This window comes from Triticum dicoccoides, chromosome 5A (genome assembly GCF_002162155.2).
Source record: "Triticum dicoccoides isolate Atlit2015 ecotype Zavitan chromosome 5A, WEW_v2.0, whole genome shotgun sequence".
Lineage (NCBI taxonomy): Eukaryota > Viridiplantae > Streptophyta > Magnoliopsida > Poales > Poaceae > Triticum > Triticum dicoccoides.
This window is the reverse complement of record NC_041388.1, coordinates 447,899,939-447,905,049: the sequence shown is the minus strand read 5'-3', so window position 1 is coordinate 447,905,049 and position 5,111 is coordinate 447,899,939.

Below are 5,111 nucleotides of genomic sequence, written 5' to 3'. Positions count from 1 at the left end.
CAAAAACCCCAGCCACAGAAATGCTGACGCGTGGATGCCTATTGGTCCCGGTTGGTGGCACCAACCGGGACCAAAGGGTCTCCTGACCGGGCTCTGCGCACTGCCCACGTGGAGGGCCTTTAGTCCTGGTTCTGGATTGAATTGGGACTAAAGGGGGGAGGTATTAGTACCGACACTTTAGTCCCGGTTCCGGAACTGGGACTAAAGGCCCTTACGAACCGGGACTATAGGCCCTTTTTCTACCAGTGTGCAGTGTCTACCGGAATAGTTGCAAATTTTAATTTCAGGTGTGCTTAATTTAATTTGAGGGGTGTGTTGTGCTGAGCCCCTAGAAGAACTATGTTATGTTTCTTCTCTTTACTTTAACGCTTCAGTACGTACATACTAGTATTTCTTACATTTCATCTTTTAGTTGGTATAGTACTACCACTCGTTTCTTCAAATTATATACGTATAATATATATGGCCAACATCATATAGCCAGCAGTTTAGTTGTCAAAGAATTTCAGGGTGCTTAGTTTTGTCAAAGAATTCCAGGATGCTTAGATGGTCCTTGGATCCAAGGGACTTATTTTAGTCTAACTAAAAATAGTCTCTTTAAGAGGCTAAAGTTCCAAGCACCCCTGACTAAAGAGGGGCTAAAACTAGTCTTGAGACTAAAAATTTTTAGTCAGGGGTACTGTTGGGGATATTACTACTGGAGGTAAATCGGCCTTATGTAGCCGGGTTGATTCTTTGAAGATTAGAAGCCCATGAAGATGTAAAGATGATGGCGCTTTACGGAGGGCCCAAAGGCGGGTTACAGTCTGTAAATGTAAACCGGCCTAGTCATGTAACTTGTATAGTAAGATAGAAAGAGAGAGGCCAAACCGGATACGTTTATAAACCGGCTTCGGGACTCTCTAGCCCGGCGGGCGTCAACCTATGTATATAAAGGGATGACCCGGCCGCGGTTTAGCGAGAGACAACAACAACTCGAGAGCCAGACAAAGCGGATTCGCTCCCTAGCCTTTGAAACCATAGCAATACCAATCACAACTAGACGTAGACTTTTACCTTCATCGAAGGGGCCGAACTAGTATAAACTTCCATGTCCCTTTGTCCGGTTTAACCCCTTTAAGCTAACCCGTTGCGATGGCTCCACGACTAAGTCCTTTCACGAGGACATCTGCCATGACAAACCCATGACAGTTGGCGCCCACCGTGGGGCTATCGCATGATGGTTTTGAGTTCTTGAAGGGCAGCTTCGATGGACTCAAGGGATGCACTGTGGGGCGGATGACGAAGAGTCGCCGCGGCAAGCTCTACATCGACAATGCAGGATGGGGTCCCGAGGCCGATTCAATCGAATACGGGTACCGGGCTCCCTTTGGTGGGATTCACGTCTTCATTGGCAAGATCGGCGAACCGGCCCCCGAGCCGGACATCTGCACCGACATCATCGAAACGGCTCGGCGTGCAAGTTCTTCGCCGGTTCAGCCCGAGGCAAGGCATGTTTTCGTAGGTGTCGTCCATGTATCAGGGTACGAGGACGGACCGGTGTTCCATGGAGAAACCATAGTCTGCTCTGATGACGAGTCTTCTGGAGAAACCGAATCGCTTTACCAGTTGCAGGACGGCCGGATTGAGGGAGGATCTGAGGGCAACAGTATTCCGGATTCCCCCGGTCTGCCAAACCGGGCCGCCATCTTCATGGCCGGCACACAATCGGCGCCTCATTCATCGACCGCCGCAGCAATGCTCTCCGGTTCTAAGAAGGCCACACCAGCAGGGGCAGGAAGCTCGGCGCCACCTCCGGCCCAAGTCTTGTCTGATTTGTTCGACACTCTGGCAACATTGATGTCCGCGAAGGTAGACGCAGCAGCCAGGGATCAGCACGATGCAGAGATTGCAAAAGTGAAAGATCAGATAGCCCAGGCTAAAGCGGATCTGGAAGTAGAGAATGCCAGGATGGCTACGGAGCGGGCCTAGTTGGAAGCACAGGCTTACCGGATTAGAATGGATCAGAATGCTTCAGAGGAAGTCATGAGAAGAAGGTACCGATCACGTCTCCAGTCGGTTTATGAGCCACATAATCTTTTCAAAACGCCAGGTGCAGGAGCAGGTAAACAACCCACGCTAAACCGGGCGGGGGCGCCGGGAGCAGGAGCGCCGGTTCAGCCGCGCACGACGGACCTGCGTCGCCAGAACAACGTTGTACCATCAACGCCGCCCGGCCGTTATTCCAACCCGTTGGACAACATTGTGGCCGCTGCTTCACGCCTGGCGGCCCTCCCAACCGACGGCGAGTCACCAGTTGCAGTGGAAGCACGTCCGGCCAGGGATCTCCTTCAGATAGCACTAAATCAACAGCAAGCATATTCACACAGCCGTGAGAGGATTCATTCCACTCCCCGTCGAAGCAGGAGTTATAGCAGACACGTGGAAGCCGAACCGGCCGTGTCCACTAGTGCACGCCGCTGAAATTCGCCACGAGGGAACAACCCGGCTGGGGGAGGTGCTAATGCGCAAGATGTTGTGGACCATGGCCGCGCACGTCGAGAGGCCGAGTTGACAGCTCGCCACGAAGCACGACAGCATACTCCGGTTCACCCCACCGCCTCCGTGGAGCCAGGGGCGATGTTCAGTTCCTTAGGGGTACTGTGTTTAACTCCTGCTTTGCGGAATGTGCGACTACCCAAGGATTTCAAGGGACCTCGTAAGGTACCGAATTATACCACCGATTTGCAGCCAGAGGCGTGGGTGGAGAGCTATGATACGGCAATGGAGATGTTAGATGTGGATGAGGCGGTGTGTGCTAAATATTTCACCATGATGTTGGAAGGAACAGCTCGCACTTGGTTGAAGAGCTTGCCGACCAACTCTATTGGTTCATGGGCCGAACTGAAGCACCGGTTTATCCAGAACTTCAAGGATACGTGTAAGCAGCCAATGTCAATTGTAGATCTAGCTGCTTGTGTCTAAGAGGAAGGGGAGTCCATGACCCATTGGGTCAAACGGGTCTCGGCGATTTTGCATTCATCAGATCGTATCAATGCAGACACCGCAGTGTTAACGTTAGAGGGCAATTGCTGTTTCAAACCATTGAAACAGAAGTTGGGAAGGCTCAAACGTCACTGCAACGACATGTCAACACTCATGGCCACTTTGGTTAAATATGCCGATTCAGATAATACCAAGGACAAGGATTCAGAGGAGGACAATCCGGAGAAGGGTAAGAAGACCGGTGATGCCAAAGGCCAACATCACAATCCGGCAGGCCATGGAAACGCTGGTAAGCTTAAGGCCGACAGTTGTTTGGACTTTGTCGCAAATACCAACGCGCATGAGAATGGCCAGCGTTGTAAAGGCAAGCAGCCCTAGAGGGGTGGAGGTACAGGCAACAATTTGGAGCGTTTGTTAAATCAGCCCTGTCCGAAGCATGGATCGAAGGAGAAATCGGCATCACATCTCTAGAAAGATTGTTATATCATGCGGGATTTTAAGAATTCCAATATGTTCCAATATGACAACGGCCCGCCCGGCGGTTCAGGAGGAGGTTTCCATGGGCCGGGTTACGGAGGCGGTGGTTCCGGTTCAGGGTTTCCAGGCAATCAAACCGGACACATCAATCAAGGACACCAAGGAAACCAGGGAGGTTACAACCATCAGGGGAGTCAGCAGCAGTAGCAGCAGTCGGGCTATTAGAGCAATCCCAAACAGCTGAACAACGGGCAATATCATGTCTTCACTACTAGTTTGTGCAAACGTGATCAGAAGCTTCACAAAAGGGAAGTCAACTCTGTTGAGCCGGCAGTACCTTAGTATTTACGCTGGTCAGAGCAACCTATTTTGTGGAGCAGAGAGGATCACCCGCCCCGGGTTGATAATCTAGGTCATTTGGCCTTGGTGGTAGCCTCTCAAGTTGGGGGATACAAGTTCACTAAAGTGATCATGGATGGGGGAAGTAGTATCAATATTTTGTATTATGATACATTCCGCCGTATCGGGTTGACAGATAAGGATCTTAAACCGTCGAATACGGTATTTCATGGTGTGGTGCCTGGTAAGTCTGTATATCCCGTTGGTAAGATAGCTTTGGAGGTAGCTTTTGGAGATGACTACGATTCAAGGTCAGAAACATTGACATTTGAGGTGGTGAAGATCAAGAGTCCGTACCACGCCTTGTTTGGGCGGCCGGTTTATGCTAAGTTTATGGCAAGGCCATGTTATGTTTACCTACATCTTAAAATGCCAGGTCATAAGGGGACTATCACAGTACATGGAAGTAGAAAGATTGCTTTGGAGTGTGAAGAAGGCGATGCAGCTTATGCTGAGTCGGTTTGTGCCATGGAGGAGTTAAAATTCTATAAGGAGCAAGTTGATCCGGCAGACATGACCTCCCTAAAAAAGCCAACTACGGAACATGATCCAGCATTGAAGTTCAAATCAGCTACAGACACTAAGATGGTTGACTTTGTCCCTAGCGATTCATCCAAACAGTTCAGCATCAGCGCTAACCTGGATCCCAAATAGGAAAGCACGCTCATCGAGTTCATCCGTGAGAATTGGGACATATTTGCATGGAAACCTTCTGACATGGCAGGTGTACCGAGAGAACTCGCTGAGCACACACTCAACATTGATCCTAAATTCAAACCGGTCCAACAGTTCCTCCGCCGTTTCAACGAGGAAAGGCGCAAAGCTATAGGTGAAGAGGTCGCCCGTTAGTTGGCTGCTCGGTTTATTGTTGAAGTTTTTCATCCAGAGTGGTTAGCTAATCCGGTGCTGGTTCTTAAGAAAAAACGGCACTTGGTGCATGTGTGTGGACTACACAGATTTAAACAAGGCTTGCCCTGAAGACCCCTTTGCTCTCCCTCGCATTGATCAGATAATTGATGCTACGGCGGGTTGTGACCGTTTGTGTTTTTTGGATGCTTACTCTGGTTATCATCAGATCAAAATGGCAGTTAAGGACCAGGAGAAGACAACCTTTATAATTCCCTTTGGACCCTTCTGCTATGTTTCCATGCCCTTTGGACTCAAGAGTGCCTAGGCAATTTACCAGCGATGTGTTCAGAATTGCCTTCATAAGCAAATTGGGCGCAATGTTCATGCGTATGTAGATGATA